Here is a 16,083-nt window from a genome sequence, read left to right as displayed (position 1 = left end):
TCCTGTCACTGTTTTAGTATTATAAGTTATGTTTTGTGTTAATATTATTCGGTTTATGTTGCGTATATTTCTAAGGTTGATTATTTGATATACTGTTGAATAGTTTAATCTACATCAATGTGTCATATTTTCTAAAATAAATTAATATTTTTCTGAATACATATTTATTTTAATAAGTCAGAAATTTCTCTGCTGTTTATTACTGACAGGCGCGGTGGGCGCTACTGGGGGCGCGTGCAACAGGTGACGCAAATTATGGGTCCTCAGAAGGCTAGACTGTCTCATTTCAGTTCTCTTCGCGAACTTCTGAGCCTGCCACCTTGAAGGACAGAGTGCTCACCTTTTAAATGCTTAGAAGGACACAGCTAATAACAAGCAGTCGATCCGCCACCCGCTCGAATTTAATTAAAATATTATTTTTCGTCACGTCATCCGCCCAATCCGCGGTTTATCCACGGCTGTAACCGCCAACCGCGCATCTCTACACCCCACATCATCACATACTGCCACCCCTTAAAAAATGAACCCTGTTTTTTGTGGTAAAAGTGAAGTAACCATGGTTTTTTGGTGTATTGATTGCTATCAGCAAAACCATGGTTTTACTACAGTAAACCATGGTTGTCAAAACCTTACATGGTTGTAAAGGACAAAATTAGTGGTTTCTCTTTATTTAACAAATTTATTTAACAAATTTTATATTGAGGGCTTATATTCGGTTAGTAAAATAATGAAATTATAGATTTAAGTACAAAATAGGATTTATATAAAGAGAAATATTGAAATAAAAAGTGCAGAACTCTTCTTAAGTGGAAGTAATAAAATAACGTAAAATAATTATATAATAACAAATAATAGTTTCCAATAGGTTGCACGTAAATATCTGTGCTGCCACCAGTACTCCGTCCGAGCGCGTCTTCAGCACCGCGGCCAGCACTCCCCAGCTTATTAATACCAAACAAAGTGTACAAGTTGGTATTTCTGTGCAGAAACATTGAAATTTAAACATGGTCTGTGTAACATTATGTAAATTCCGCGTCTCTGTCTGATTGTTGTTTCCATTTTCTTGTTCTTGACGTTCACTGAATTCTGGGTTTATATTCAGTGCAGTATAGCCACAGAGCTATTTAACAAGAACGATCTTCCGAGATCCTATGCTACTAATAATTCATTAATAACTGCTGTTTTCTTGTGCAAAATTAAATATTTATAGTTAAATGTTTATATACATACATATATATATATATATATATATATATATATATATATATATATATATATATATATATATATATATATATATATATATATATATATATATATAAAAATTGGGCGCACGGGGTCGGCCAAACACCAAGGGGTCGGCGGCACCCTTAGCATTTGCCTATTCCGCCTATGCCCAGGGCCGGCCCTGATCTTGGTGATCGGCCCCAAAAATGCTGATCGGAGCATCTCTAATATATACCATATGTAACAAACAGTGAAATCTGTGAAACAGGTTTTCTCAGTACTACAAGAGGATCCCGCCTATTCTCAACTAATCGCAGCTCTGATGTCAGACATGCTGCGGGAGTTAAGCTCCTCTGTGGACATTCTAGCCATGGGTAGAATTCCACCCTACTTGGTACCCCTAAGCCTGGTAAAGACTATGTTATTCTCTGCTACTGCAGACCCAACAAACACCCTGCAGATGCACCTTGCCCTACTCCCTTGGTAGTACCATTCCATTAAGCATAGCGCCTGAGCAAGGCAAATTTGTTTTTCTGATAAACCTGCCACTCATCGAGTCGCACATCATCTACAGACTCATTTGTCAATGTTAGCTTCTGGCAGGGTAATACCCGCATCAACCCCAGATGTTATGGCTTACCAAAGTAGCTGTACTTTTTTTCTTAATTACAAGTCTATTCAAGACACATGGAGCCTCATTTATAAAGCGCGCGTACGCACAGATTTGATGGTAAAGGGTCCGTCCCCAAAATCCACGGCAAAGTCCATATTTATTAAAACTGTCTTTGACGTGGAAAAGTGCCTAGCGCCATGTCAGCGTCTGAGCAGACGCACGCGCTTTTGCTTGTCCGATTGCTGTAGGTTTTTTGGAAATATAAGCCACTTTTGCTGCTCATATAGGATTTAAACATTGACAGGCGCTCTTTTATATGTCAGTGGCATTAATTAGGCATCGATTAAAATTCCCCAACTGTTCAGCTGCGCACAATTTCAAGCTCATTTACGATTTATAGATTTCACGTCTGAAAGTGAGACGTACGCGTGCTTTCTATGGGTACATTCGTTTTATGAATCACACGTGTGCGCCTTTGAGAAAGGGGCCTGATCATCAATGCCATGGATTTGGGACATTTCTAGGAGAGAGTCTGAAATTGGCACATTCAGATCCACCCACTGCCTAAGTAATAATTAATTCAGAGCATGTTGTGGGAAATGAGATTCGTTCCTAGGAGAAAGGTTGAAATTGGCCCTTTCAGACATTCCAATTGATGACAGTGCTTGCATTTGAAAACTTGTTGTGAATGAGATTTGGACCAAGGCATCCAGAGGGAGAACTATGATAGTTTCAATGCCTCGCCAAAAACCTTCTGTCAGAAGTGGGATTTGAACCCACGCCTCCATTGGGAGACCAGAAACCTCACACACTGAGAAGGTCGGACACCCTTGAGTCTGGCGCCTTAGACCGCTCGGCCATTCTGACACGGTGCGTCTGGCCTAAAACAGAGGTTAAGGTGTCCAAAGTCATGTCAGTTCTCTGTTCTCCCAACATGTCAGTCAATCCATGGTAGCATGTCTGTGTTTGTTGATGGTCCACCAGAACATGGTCCATGGTCGTGACCCCAAAGCCCCAGTGGCCTAATGGATAAGGCACTGGCCTCCTAAGCCAGGGATTGTGGGTTCGAGTCCCATCTGGGGTGCGCTTCAGCAGAGTGGCGCAGCGGAAGCGTGCTGGGCCCATAACCCAGAGGTCGATGGATCGAAACCATCCTCGTCTAAGAGACCTTTTCTTGAAGGCTTGCATGGCTCCGGCCCGAGAAAAGGCTGCCAGAACGTTATGCCGTTTCACCGTGATTGGAAAGGCAGCTGTACTTTATTTCTTAATTACAAGTTTATTCAAGACACCTGAATCCTTGGCATGGTGCCAACATTCTACATCAGAGTGGCCTGCTATGCCAGGGACTGTAGGTTGAGCCGTGCCCAGGCACGTGTAAGCAGAGTGGCGCAGCGGAAGCGTGCTGGGCCCATAACCCAGAGGTCGATGGATCGAAACCATCCTCTGCTAGGAGTCCTTTAATTAAAAGCCTGCATGGCTCTGAGAAAACACTGACGAAACATTACGTCGTTTCACCACGAGTCCTCGTCTTTGGAAAGGCAGCTGTACCTTATTTCTTAATTACGAGTTTTTCAAGACACCTGAATCCTTGGCATGATGCCAACATTCTACATCATTGTGGCCTCCTAAGCTAGGGACGCTAGGTGGAGTCGTGCCCGGGCACGTGTAAGCAGAGTGGCGCAGCGGAAGCGTGCTGGGCCCATAACCCAGAGGTCGATGGATCGAAACCATCCTCTGCTAGGAGTCCTTTAGTTAAAAGCCTGCATGGCTCTGAGAAAACGCTGACAAGACATTACGTCGTTTCACCATGAGTCCTCATCTTTGGAAAGTAGCTGTACTTTTTTTCTTAATTACAAGCCTATTCAAGACACATGGAGCCTCATTTATAAAGCGCGCGTACGCACAGATTTGATGGTAAAGGGTGCGTCCCCAAAATCCACGGCAAAGTCCATAATTATTAAAACTGTCTTTGACGTGGAAAAGTGCCTAGCGCCATGTCAGGGTCTGAGCAGACGCAAGCGCTTTTGCTTGTCCGATTGCTGTAGGTTTTTTGGAAATATAAGCCACTTTTGCTGCTCATAAAGGATTTAAACATTGACAGGCGCTCTTTTATATGTCAGTGGCATTAATTAGGCATTGATTAAAATTCCCCAACTGTTCAGCTGCGCACAATTTCAAGCTCATTTACGATTTATAGATTTCACGTCTGAAAGTGAGACGTACGCGTGCTTTCTATGGGTACATTCGTTTTATGAAACACACGTGCGCGCCTTTGAGAAAGGGGCCTGATCATCAATGCCATGGATGTGGGACATTTCTAGGAGAGAGTCTGAAATTGGCACATTCAGATCCACCCACTGCCTAAGTGATGTTAATGAAATAATTAATTCAGAGCATGTTGTGGGAAATGAGATTCGTTCCTAGGAGAAAGGTTGAAATTGGCCCTTTCAGACATTCCAATTGATGACAGTGCTTGCATTTGAAAACTTGTTGTGAATGAGATTTGGACCAAGGCATCCAGAGGGAGAACAATGATAGTTTCATCTAGCCTCGCCAAAAACCTCCTGTCAGAAGTGGGATTTGAACCCACGCCTCCATTAGGAGACCAGAAACCTCACACACTGAGAAGGTCGGACACCCTTGAGTCTGGCGCCTTAGACCGCTCAGCCATTCTTACACGGTGCGACTGGCCTAAAACAGAGGTTAAGGTGTCCAAAGTCATGTCAGTTCTCTGTTCTCCCAACATGTCAGTCAATCCATGGTAGCATGTCTGTGTTTGTTGATGGTCCAGCAGAACATGGTCCATGATTGTGACCCCAAAGCCCCAGTGGCCTAATGGATAAGGCACTGGCCTCCTAAGCCAGGGATTGTGGGTTCGAGTCCCATCTGGGGTGCGCTTCAGCAGAGTGGCGCAGCGGAAGCGTGCTGGGCCCATAACCCAGAGGTCGATGGATCGAAACCATCCTCTGCTAAGAGACCTTTTCTTGAAGGCTTGCATGGCTCCGGCCCGAGAAAAGGCTGGCAGAACGTTATGCCGTTTCACCGTGATTGGAAAGGCAGCTGTACTTTATTTCTTAATTACAAGTTTATTCAAGACACCTGAATCCTTGGCATGATGCCAACATTCTACATCATTGTGGCCTCCTAAGCTAGGGACGCTAGGTGGAGTCGTGCCCGGGCATGTGTAAGCAGAGTGGCGCAGCGGAAGCGTGCTGGGCCCATAACCCAGAGGTCAATGGATCGAAACCATCCTCTGCTAGGAGTCCTTTAGTTAAAAGCCTGCATGGCTCTGAGAAAACGCTGACAAGACATTACGTCGTTTCACCATGAGTCCTCATCTTTGGAAAGTAGCTGTACTTTTTTTCTTAATTACAAGCCTATTCAAGACACATGGAGCCTCATTTATAAAGCGCGCGTACGCACAGATTTGATGGTAAAGGGTGCGTCCCCAAAATCCACGGCAAAGTCCATAATTATTAAAACTGTCTTTGACGTGGAAAAGTGCCTAGCGCCATGTCAGGGTCTGAGCAGACGCACGCGCTTTTGCTTGTCCGATTGCTGTAGGTTTTTTGGAAATATAAGCCACTTTTGCTGCTCATAAAGGATTTAAACATTGACAGGCGCTCTTTTATATGTCAGTGGCATTAATTAGGCATTGATTAAAATTCCCCAACTGTTCAGCTGCGCACAATTTCAAGCTCATTTACGATTTATAGATTTCACGTCTGAAAGTGAGACGTACACGTGCTTTCTATGGGTACATTCGTTTTATGAAACACACGTGCGCGCCTTTGAGAAAGGGGCCTGATCATCAATGCCATGGATGTGGGACATTTCTAGGAGAGAGTCTGAAATTGGCACATTCAGATCCACCCACTGCCTAAGTGATGTTAATGAAATAATTAATTCAGAGCATGTTGTGGGAAATGAGATTCGTTCCTAGGAGAAAGGTTGAAATTGGCCCTTTCAGACATTCCAATTGATGACAGTGCTTGCATTTGAAAACTTGTTGTGAATGAGATTTGGACCAAGGCATCCAGAGGGAGAACAATGATAGTTTCATCTAGCCTCGCCAAAAACCTCCTGTCAGAAGTGGGATTTGAACCCACGCCTCCATTGGGAGACCAGAAACCTCACACACTGAGAAGGTCGGACACCCTTGAGTCTGGCGCCTTAGACCGCTCGGCCATTCTGACACGGTGCGTCTGGCCTAAAACAGAGGTTAAGCTGTCCAAAGTCATGTCAGTTCTCTGTTCTCCCAACATGTCAGTCAATCCATGGTAGCATGTCTGTGTTTGTTGATGGTCCAGCAGAACATGGTCCATGATCGTGACCCCAAAGCCCCAGTGGCCTAATGGATAAGGCACTGGCCTCCTAAGCCAGGGATTGTGGGTTCGAGTCCCATCTGGGGTGCGCTTCAGCAGAGTGGCGCAGCGGAAGCGTGCTGGGCCCATAACCCAGAGGTCGATGGATCGAAACCATCCTCTGCTAAGAGACCTTTTCTTGAAGGCTTGCATGGCTCCGGCCCGAGAAAAGGCTGGCAGAAAGTTATGCCGTTTCACCGTGATTGGAAAGGCAGCTGTACTTTATTTCTTAATTACAAGTTTATTCAAGACACCTGAATCCTTGGCATGGTGCCAACATTCTACATCAGAGTGGCCTGCTATGCCAGGGACTGTAGGTTGAGTCGTGCCCAGGCACGTGTAAGCAGAGTGGCGCAGCGGAAGCGTGCTGGGCCCATAACCCAGAGGTCGATGGATCGAAACCATCCTCTGCTAGGAGTCCTTTAATTAAAAGCCTGCATGGCTCCGGCTCTGAGAAAACACTGACGAAACATTACGTCGTTTCACCACAAGTCCTCGTCTTTGGAGAGGCAGCTGTACCTTATTTCTTAATTACGAGTTTTTCAAGACACCTGAATCCTTGGCATGATGCCAACATTCTACATCATTGTGGCCTCCTAAGCTAGGGACGCTAGGTGGAGTCGTGCCCGGGCACGTGTAAGCAGAGTGGCGCAGCGGAAGCGTGCTGGGCCCATAACCCAGAGGTCGATGGATCGAAACCATCCTCTGCTAGGAGTCCTTTAGTTAACAAGTTAACAGACAAAGATCATGGGCGGCCTCGCCATTACAGCCGAACGCTCACTGTTTACATTCATTGCTCATTTAAACAACACTTAGTCAACTAATGTGGTCAACCAATGCACCGTTTGAAAGATAAAAGAACACAAATTCATTTGCGTGTATGCATTCAACAATATAAATAACTTAGTAGGAGTTTTTGGTTATTCTGTATGAAGAGTAAAACAATGCAAAGCTATAACAAAGCGGACGAATCCTTACCTTTTTGTGTTCTAGCAACGAGATGTCTGGTCAAATAATGGTAACATGTATTGCTCTTCGAAGAAAAGTAGTCCAGTATCCAATATCCATAGTAAATATTTGCACAAAACACACTGACCGGTAAAAAAAAAGGTTTATATGTCCATTGTTTACACCCTCGTATCTGGTAAACATGTCGTCATACTTCCGTTCACTCGACGATTATGTCTTTCAAAACACATTTTTCGATAAATCCAAACGCGTCAATGCATCTAGTAGAGTGTTCTAAACAAAATGAGAGTAGTTCAAGTCATTTCTGATAAAAACTACCCCGGCAAACTTATAAAATAGTGAAAGGGGGCGTGTTCTGCAGGTAGCGTTTGCTTGTGCGTATGCAAAAGTTTTTTATAAAAAAAATGGACAAATGACCAATTGAAATCATGTAGCGTCTAGTGACGTGTAGCTAATGATATGACGGATACACCCATGTGCGGATTTGCATAATGCTTGTATATTATAGTGTTGTTATCTGTGCGTATACATTAGCACTCAGAAGAGTTACGCACTCGTGCTCGTGCACATACAGGGCTTTGAGACGTCACCTGCTTGTTAGCACTTCTTACAATGGACTAGCATCGAGGACAGAAGTTTTTTCTCTTTCTGCTGCCTTGGAAGAACTTATGCGAAGCAGTGATGAAGAAAATGTCGAGGATACCGAAGAAGAAAGTGTTTGCAGTGTCGATTTGGAACAAGAGGAAATGTTTTTACACGGTCTAGATCGGTAAGTTATAAGTATTTTAGCGATCTGTACTGTATTATTCTTACTTCGTATTACATTTGTTTAGTAAAAGGCGTTTTATGACTTTGACTATTATACCTTATTAGTGCATTGATGCATCGTGTAATCAAAGTATTATTCAATTGCTAATATTGCGATATAACGTATTTGAAGGAAGACTAGTAACTTGCATGCGCAAATAAGGGCAAAATGTAACAAGCTCTTTCTAACTTGTTATTACAGTAGAAAGTGAGTTTCTAATACAGTTTGTTGTAGCCATAATACAGTTTGTTGTAGCCATTAGCATCACTTAGAAACACTTATGTAAAGCATATGAAACATGTTTTACTGTATGTAGAAAGTAAAACGTTCTTATTGTGTCAATGGGAGGAAAATGCAGTGAATACGTGATAGTTCGACTGTGTAATATTATCTGTTGCATTAGAAGATGCATTTCTAAACCTATTTGTAAATGTCAATAGGGATGCTGACACTTCTGATGAAGAGTGGTTACCAGAGGCCTCTGGACCACAGACTAATCATTCCTGCCTTTCTAAACATCTTCACCTGCGTTCACCTGTGCCAAGGGGAGAGGAAAGAAAAGGACACAGATAGAATCTCCATCTGACTCACGCAGCACTGTATGGTTGGTGAAAATACAATGCTGAAAAGAAAACTGTACTTTGAGGCAGACTGTTGACAGATTATTGTAAGATAGTATTGTGAATGTGTGCAAATGGCATCACTAGAACAGGTCTGATGGTACATTACTCTGCTATTCATAATCCTAAAGTGTGAACTTTGTTTATGAATAGAGCAGGCATGATGGTACATTACTCTGATAGCCATAATCCTAAAGTGTGAATTTTGTGTATGAATAGAGCAGGCATGATGGTACATTACTCTGATAGCCATAATCCTAAAGTGTGAATTTTGTGTATGAATACAGCAGGCATAATGGGACATTACTTTGCTATTCATAATCCTAAAGTGTGAATTTTGTGTATGAATAGAGCAGGGATGATGGTACATTACTCTGATAGCCATAATCCTAAAGTGTGAATTTTATGTATGAGTACAGCAGGGATGATGGGACATTACACTGCTATTCATAATCCTAAAGTGTGAATTTTGTGTATGAATAGAGCAGGCATGATGGTACATTACACTAATAGTCATAATCCTAAAGTGTAAATGCAATACTTTGTAAATAGTTTGTATTTTTGACTCGTGTCACAGCACTGCCAAGCTATGTGCAATACTTTATCACAGTTTGTTGATAACTACTATATTGTAAACATATAAAAACCTATACATAAATTTGTTCTTTAATGTTGTACATTTTCCTAAACCATGCAAAATTATGTAAGTAAATAAAGACATTGTTTCATTTTATATGAGTAAGTAATTGGGTGTCCTTTTGGAGCCTTCAAATAGCACACCAAGAAAAATGCACATAAATACCTTTTAAAATATATCCAGAAAGTTAGTATTTTCCAGAAAAAACAGTGTATATTATTCTGTCACATACTAAATCAAAATAAAATGTGTGGAAATGGTCAGATAAACATGTTAGACCTCAATGTAGAAGGTGGTAACCAAGTGTCCCTTTGGAGTCTCCAAGTGGCTTTTTTTGGAAAGACACCCAGACATACACTAACAAAAAAGCTTGTAAAAACCTCATTTTTGCTTGTATCAACTTCAAATTTTACAAATAGACTGTCAAGACCTGTGAGTTTAGATCAATTATATTTTCAGGCTCATTTACCACTGGTTGGTTAGTTATTTTGCCATAGAAATGTAAGAATAGAAATTTTTTAAAAGAGAAAAAATCTTGAGCGCTGTATTTCTGCTGCCATATCTATGAAATATTTATTGCTAGAACAGTTCTGCATTTCTAGTAGTGAAATTTGAAGTGTTAGCTTTCAAAAGACACCTTGGTTATGTTTGTGGACAGTAGCATGCATGAGCAACAGCCTTTTTATTTTGGGTATGCCATTTGCCAGAGTGGGGGGGGGGGCTGGCTCGACGTCTAAGAGGTTAAAAGCCTGCATGGCTCTGAGAAAACGCTGACAAGACATTACGTCGTTTCACCATGAGTCCTCATCTTTGGAAAGTAGCTGTACTTTTTTTCTTAATTACAAGCCTATTCAAGACACATGGAGCCTCATTTATAAAGCGTGCGTACGCACAGATTTGATGGTAAAGGGTGCGTCCCCAAAATCCACGGCAAAGTCCATAATTATTAAAACTGTCTTTGACGTGGAAAAGTGCCTAGCGGCATGTCAGGGTCTGAGCAGACGCACGCGCTTTTGCTTGTCCGATTGCTGTAGGTTTTTTGGAAATATAAGCCACTTTTGCTGCTCATAAAGGATTTAAACATTGACAGGCGCTCTTTTATATGTCAGTGGCATTAATTAGGCATCGATTAAAATTCCCCAACTGTTCAGCTGCGCACAATTTCAAGCTCATTTACGATTTATAGATTTCACGTCTGAAAGTGAGACGTACGCGTGCTTTCTATGGGTACATTCGTTTTATGAAACACACGTGCGCGCCTTTGAGAAAGGGGCCTGATCATCAATGCCATGGATGTGGGACATTTCTAGGAGAGAGTCTGAAATTGGCACATTCAGATCCACCCACTGCCTAAGTGATGTTAATGAAATAATTAATTCAGAGCATGTTGTGGGAAATGAGATTCGTTCCTAGGAGAAAGGTTGAAATTGGCCCTTTCAGACATTCCAATTGATGACAGTGCTTGCATTTGAAAACTTGTTGTGAATGAGATTTGGACCAAGGCATCCAGAGGGAGAACAATGATAGTTTCATCTAGCCTCTCCAAAAACCTCCTGTCAGAAGTGGGATTTGAACCCACGCCTCCATTGGGAGACCAGAAACCTCACACACTGAGAAGGTCGGACACCCTTGAGTCTGGCGCCTTAGACCGCTCGGCCATTCTGACACGGTGCGTCTGGCCTATAACAGAGGTTAAGGTGTCCAAAGTCATGTCAGTTCTCTGTTCTCCCAACATGTCAGTCAATCCATGGTAGCATGTCTGTGTTTGTTGATGGTCCAGCAGAACATGGTCCATGATCGTGACCCCAAAGCCCCAGTGGCCTAATGGATAAGGCACTGGCCTCCTAAGCCAGGGATTGTGGGTTCGAGTCCCATCTGGGGTGCGCTTCAGCAGAGTGGCGCAGCGGAAGCGTGCTGGGCCCATAACCCAGAGGTCGATGGATCGAAAACATCCTCTGCTAAGAGACCTTTTCTTGAAGGCTTGCATGGCTCCGGCCCGAGAAAAGGCTGGCAGAACGTTATGCCGTTTCACCGTGATTGGAAAGGCAGCTGTACTTTATTTCTTAATTACAAGTTTATTCAAGACACCTGAATCCTTGGCATGGTGCCAACATTCTACATCAGAGTGGCCTGCTATGCCAGGGACTGTAGGTTGAGTCGTGCCCGGGCACGTGTAAGCAGAGTGGCGCAGCGGAAGCGTGCTGGGCCCATAACCCAGAGGTCGATGGATCGAAACCATCCTCTGCTAGGAGTCCTTTAATTAAAAGCCTGCATGGCTCCGGCTCTGAGAAAACACTGACGAAACATTACGTCGTTTCACCACGAGTCCTCGTCTTTGGAGAGGCAGCTGTACCTTATTTCTTAATTACGAGTTTTTCAAGACACCTGAATCCTTGGCATGATGCCAACATTCTACATCATTGTGGCCTCCTAAGCTAGGGACGCTAGGTGGAGTCGTGCCCGGGCACGTGTAAGCAGAGTGGCGCAGCGGAAGCGTGCTGGGCCCATAACCCAGAGGTCGATGGATCGAAACCATCCTCTGCTAGGAGTCCTTTAGTTAAAAGCCTGCATGGCTCTGAGAAAACGCTGACAAGACATTACGTCGTTTCACCATGAGTCCTCATCTTTGGAAAGTAGCTGTACTTTTTTTCTTAATTACAAGCCTATTCAAGACACATGGAGCCTCATTTATAAAGCGTGCGTACGCACAGATTTGATGGTAAAGGGTGCGTCCCCAAAATCCACGGCAAAGTCCATAATTATTAAAACTGTCTTTGACGTGGAAAAGTGCCTAGCGCCATGTCAGGGTCTGAGCAGACGCACGCGCTTTTGCTTGTCCGATTGCTGTAGGTTTTTTGGAAATATAAGCCACTTTTGCTGCTCATAAAGGATTTAAACATTGACAGGCGCTCTTTTATATGTCAGTGGCATTAATTAGGCATCGATTAAAATTCCCCAACTGTTCAGCTGCGCACAATTTCAAGCTCATTTACGATTTATAGATTTCACGTCTGAAAGTGAGACGTACGCGTGCTTTCTATGGGTACATTCGTTTTATGAAACACACGTGCGCGCCTTTGAGAAAGGGGCCTGATCATCAATGCCATGGATGTGGGACATTTCTAGGAGAGAGTCTGAAATTGGCACATTCAGATCCACCCACTGCCTAAGTGATGTTAATGAAATAATTAATTCAGAGCATGTTGTGGGAAATGAGATTCGTTCCTAGGAGAAAGGTTGAAATTGGGCCTTTCAGACATTCCAATTGATGACAGTGCTTGCATTTGAAAACTTGTTGTGAATGAGATTTGGACCAAGGCATCCAGAGGGAGAACAATGATAGTTTCATCTAGCCTCGCCAAAAACCTCCTGTCAGAAGTGGGATTTGAACCCACGCCTCCATTGGGAGACCAGAAACCTCACACACTGAGAAGGTCGGACACCCTTGAGTCTGGCGCCTTAGACCGCTCGGCCATTCTGACACGGTGCGTCTGGCCTAAAACAGAGGTTAAGGTGTCCAAAGTCATGTCAGTTCTCTGTTCTCCCAACATGTCAGTCAATCCATGGTAGCATGTCTGTGTTTGTTGATGGTCCAGGAGAACATGGTCCATGATGGGGACCCCAAAGCCCCAGTGGCCTAATGGATAAGGCACTGGCCTCCTAAGCCAGGGATTGTGGGTTCGAGTCCCATCTGGGGTGCGCTTCAGCAGAGTGGCGCAGCGGAAGCGTGCTGGGCCCATAACCCAGAGGTCGATGGATCGAAACCATCCTCTGCTAAGAGACCTTTTCTTGAAGGCTTGCATGGCTCCGGCCCGAGAAAAGGCTGGCAGAAAGTTATGCCGTTTCACCGTGATTGGAAAGGCAGCTGTACTTTATTTCTTAATTACAAGTTTATTCAAGACACCTGAATCCTTGGCATGGTGCCAACATTCTACATCAGAGTGGCCTGCTATGCCAGGGACTGTAGGTTGAGTCGTGCCCAGGCACGTGTAAGCAGAGTGGCGCAGCGGAAGCGTGCTGGGCCCATAACCCAGAGGTCGATGGATCGAAACCATCCTCTGCTAGGAGTCCTTTAATTAAAAGCCTGCATGGCTCCGGCTCTGAGAAAACACTGACGAAACATTACGTCGTTTCACCACGAGTCCTCGTCTTTGGAGAGGCAGCTGTACCTTATTTCTTAATTACGAGTTTTTCAAGACACCTGAATCCTTGGCATGATGCCAACATTCTACATCATTGTGGCCTCCTAAGCTAGGGACGCTAGGTGGAGTCGTGCCCGGGCACGTGTAAGCAGAGTGGCGCAGCGGAAGCGTGCTGGGCCCATAACCCAGAGGTCGATGGATCGAAACCATCCTCTGCTAGGAGTCCTTTAGTTAAAAGCCTGCATGGCTCTGAGAAAACGCTGACAAGACATTACGTCGTTTCACCATGAGTCCTCATCTTTGGAAAGTAGCTGTACTTTTTTTCTTAATTACAAGCCTATTCAAGACACATGGAGCCTCATTTATAAAGCGTGCGTACGCACAGATTTGATGGTAAAGGGTGCGTCCCCAAAATCCACGGCAAAGTCCATAATTATTAAAACTGTCTTTGACGTGGAAAAGTGCCTAGCGCCATGTCAGGGTCTGAGCAGACGCACGCGCTTTTGCTTGTCCGATTGCTGTAGGTTTTTTGGAAATATAAGCCACTTTTGCTGCTCATAAAGGATTTAAACATTGACAGGCGCTCTTTTATATGTCAGTGGCATTAATTAGGCATCGATTAAAATTCCCCAACTGTTCAGCTGCGCACAATTTCAAGCTCATTTACGATTTATAGATTTCACGTCTGAAAGTGAGACGTACGCGTGCTTTCTATGGGTACATTCGTTTTATGAAACACACGTGCGCGCCTTTGAGAAAGGGGCCTGATCATCAATGCCATGGATGTGGGACATTTCTAGGAGAGAGTCTGAAATTGGCACATTCAGATCCACCCACTGCCTAAGTGATGTTAATGAAATAATTAATTCAGAGCATGTTGTGGGAAATGAGATTCGTTCCTAGGAGAAAGGTTGAAATTGGGCCTTTCAGACATTCCAATTGATGACAGTGCTTGCATTTGAAAACTTGTTGTGAATGAGATTTGGACCAAGGCATCCAGAGGGAGAACAATGATAGTTTCATCTAGCCTCGCCAAAAACCTCCTGTCAGAAGTGGGATTTGAACCCACGCCTCCATTGGGAGACCAGAAACCTCACACACTGAGAAGGTCGGACACCCTTGAGTCTGGCACCTTAGACCGCTCGGCCATTCTGACACTGTGCGTCTGGCCTAAAACAGAGGTTAAGGTGTCCAAAGTCATGTCAGTTCTCTGTTCTCCCAACATGTCAGTCAATCCATGGTAGCATGTCTGTGTTTGTTGATGGTCCAGGAGAACATGGTCCATGATGGGGACCCCAAAGCCCCAGTGGCCTAATGGATAAGGCACTGGCCTCCTAAGCCAGGGATTGTGGGTTCGAGTCCCATCTGGGGTGCGCTTCAGCAGAGTGGCGCAGCGGAAGCGTGCTGGGCCCATAACCCAGAGGTCGATGGATCGAAACCATCCTCTGCTAAGAGACCTTTTCTTGAAGGCTTGCATGGCTCCGGCCCGAGAAAAGGCTGGCAGAAAGTTATGCCGTTTCACCGTGATTGGAAAGGCAGCTGTACTTTATTTCTTAATTACAAGTTTATTCAAGACACCTGAATCCTTGGCATGGTGCCAACATTCTACATCAGAGTGGCCTGCTATGCCAGGGACTGTAGGTTGAGTCGTGCCCGGGCACGTGTAAGCAGAGTGGCGCAGCGGAAGCGTGCTGGGCCCATAACCCAGAGGTCGATGGATCGAAACCATCCTCTGCTAGGAGTCCTTTAATTAAAAGCCTGCATGGCTCCGGCTCTGAGAAAACACTGACGAAACATTACGTCGTTTCACCACGAGTCCTCGTCTTTGGAGAGGCAGCTGTACCTTATTTCTTAATTACGAGTTTTTCAAGACACCTGAATCCTTGGCATGATGCCAACATTCTACATCATTGTGGCCTCCTAAGCTAGGGACGCTAGGTGGAGTCGTGCCCGGGCACGTGTAAGCAGAGTGGCGCAGCGGAAGCGTGCTGGGCCCATAACCCAGAGGTCGATGGATCGAAACCATCCTCTGCTAGGAGTCCTTTAGTTAAAAGCCTGCATGGCTCTGAGAAAACGCTGACAAGACATTACGTCGTTTCACCATGAGTCCTCATCTTTGGAAAGTAGCTGTACTTTTTTTCTTAATTACAAGCCTATTCAAGACACATGGAGCCTCATTTATAAAGCGCGCGTACGCACAGATTTGATGGTAAAGGGTGCGTCCCCAAAATCCACGGCAAAGTCCATAATTATTAAAACTGTCTTTGATGTGGAAAAGTGCCTAGTGCCATGTCAGGGTCTGAGCAGACGCACGCGCTTTTGCTTGTCCGATTGCTGTAGGTTTTTTGGAAATATAAGCCACTTTTGCTGCTCATAAAGGATTTAAACATTGACAGGCGCTCTTTTATATGTCAGTGGCATTAATTAGGCATCGATTAAAATTCCCCAACTGTTCAGCTGTGCACAATTTCAAGCTCATTTACGATTTATAGATTTCACGTCTGAAAGTGAGACGTACGCGTGCTTTCTATGGGTACATTCGTTTTATGAAACACACGTGCGCGCCTTTGAGAAAGGGGCCTGATCATCAATGCCATGGATGTGGGACATTTCTAGGAGAGAGTCTGAAATTGGCACATTCAGATCCACCCACTGCCTAAGTGATGTTAATGAAATAATTAATTCAGAGCATGTTGTGGGAAA

The 16,083-nt window shown here is 44.2% G+C and overlaps 12 non-coding genes across 12 annotated transcripts; 6 read left to right on the top strand and 6 right to left on the bottom strand.

The window, feature by feature from the left end:
- Positions 1-2,595: 2,595 nt before the first annotated feature.
- On the bottom strand, positions 2,596-2,707 carry trnal-caa (transfer RNA leucine (anticodon CAA)). Its single transcript has 2 exons — positions 2,670-2,707; positions 2,596-2,641 (listed from the first exon to the last, which is right to left on the bottom strand). It is a non-coding gene; the product is annotated as a tRNA-Leu (tRNA).
- Positions 2,708-2,851: 144 nt separating this feature from the next.
- trnar-ccu (transfer RNA arginine (anticodon CCU)) lies at positions 2,852-2,924 on the top strand. Its single transcript has one exon. It is a non-coding gene; the product is annotated as a tRNA-Arg (tRNA).
- A 1,481-nt stretch (positions 2,925-4,405) lies between these two features.
- trnal-caa (transfer RNA leucine (anticodon CAA)) lies at positions 4,406-4,517 on the bottom strand. Its single transcript has 2 exons — positions 4,480-4,517; positions 4,406-4,451 (listed from the first exon to the last, which is right to left on the bottom strand). It is a non-coding gene; the product is annotated as a tRNA-Leu (tRNA).
- A 144-nt stretch (positions 4,518-4,661) lies between these two features.
- Positions 4,662-4,734, top strand: trnar-ccu (transfer RNA arginine (anticodon CCU)). The gene has a single exon. It is a non-coding gene; the product is annotated as a tRNA-Arg (tRNA).
- Positions 4,735-5,924: 1,190 nt separating this feature from the next.
- On the bottom strand, positions 5,925-6,036 carry trnal-caa (transfer RNA leucine (anticodon CAA)). Its single transcript has 2 exons — positions 5,999-6,036; positions 5,925-5,970 (listed from the first exon to the last, which is right to left on the bottom strand). It is a non-coding gene; the product is annotated as a tRNA-Leu (tRNA).
- Positions 6,037-6,180: 144 nt separating this feature from the next.
- Positions 6,181-6,253, top strand: trnar-ccu (transfer RNA arginine (anticodon CCU)). The gene has a single exon. It is a non-coding gene; the product is annotated as a tRNA-Arg (tRNA).
- Positions 6,254-10,792: 4,539 nt separating this feature from the next.
- Positions 10,793-10,904, bottom strand: trnal-caa (transfer RNA leucine (anticodon CAA)). The gene is made up of 2 exons: positions 10,867-10,904; positions 10,793-10,838 (listed from the first exon to the last, which is right to left on the bottom strand). It is a non-coding gene; the product is annotated as a tRNA-Leu (tRNA).
- Positions 10,905-11,048: 144 nt separating this feature from the next.
- trnar-ccu (transfer RNA arginine (anticodon CCU)) lies at positions 11,049-11,121 on the top strand. Its single transcript has one exon. It is a non-coding gene; the product is annotated as a tRNA-Arg (tRNA).
- A 1,487-nt stretch (positions 11,122-12,608) lies between these two features.
- Positions 12,609-12,720, bottom strand: trnal-caa (transfer RNA leucine (anticodon CAA)). The gene is made up of 2 exons: positions 12,683-12,720; positions 12,609-12,654 (listed from the first exon to the last, which is right to left on the bottom strand). It is a non-coding gene; the product is annotated as a tRNA-Leu (tRNA).
- Positions 12,721-12,864: 144 nt separating this feature from the next.
- Positions 12,865-12,937, top strand: trnar-ccu (transfer RNA arginine (anticodon CCU)). The gene has a single exon. It is a non-coding gene; the product is annotated as a tRNA-Arg (tRNA).
- A 1,487-nt stretch (positions 12,938-14,424) lies between these two features.
- On the bottom strand, positions 14,425-14,536 carry trnal-caa (transfer RNA leucine (anticodon CAA)). The gene is made up of 2 exons: positions 14,499-14,536; positions 14,425-14,470 (listed from the first exon to the last, which is right to left on the bottom strand). It is a non-coding gene; the product is annotated as a tRNA-Leu (tRNA).
- A 144-nt stretch (positions 14,537-14,680) lies between these two features.
- Positions 14,681-14,753, top strand: trnar-ccu (transfer RNA arginine (anticodon CCU)). Its single transcript has one exon. It is a non-coding gene; the product is annotated as a tRNA-Arg (tRNA).
- Positions 14,754-16,083: the final 1,330 nt, after the last annotated feature.

This window comes from Misgurnus anguillicaudatus, chromosome 2, assembly GCF_027580225.2.
Source record: "Misgurnus anguillicaudatus chromosome 2, ASM2758022v2, whole genome shotgun sequence".
In the NCBI taxonomy this organism is placed as follows: Eukaryota; Metazoa; Chordata; class Actinopteri; order Cypriniformes; family Cobitidae; genus Misgurnus; species Misgurnus anguillicaudatus.
The sequence above is the reverse complement of the archived record's forward strand: the minus strand, read 5'-3'. Positions and strand labels throughout refer to the sequence as shown.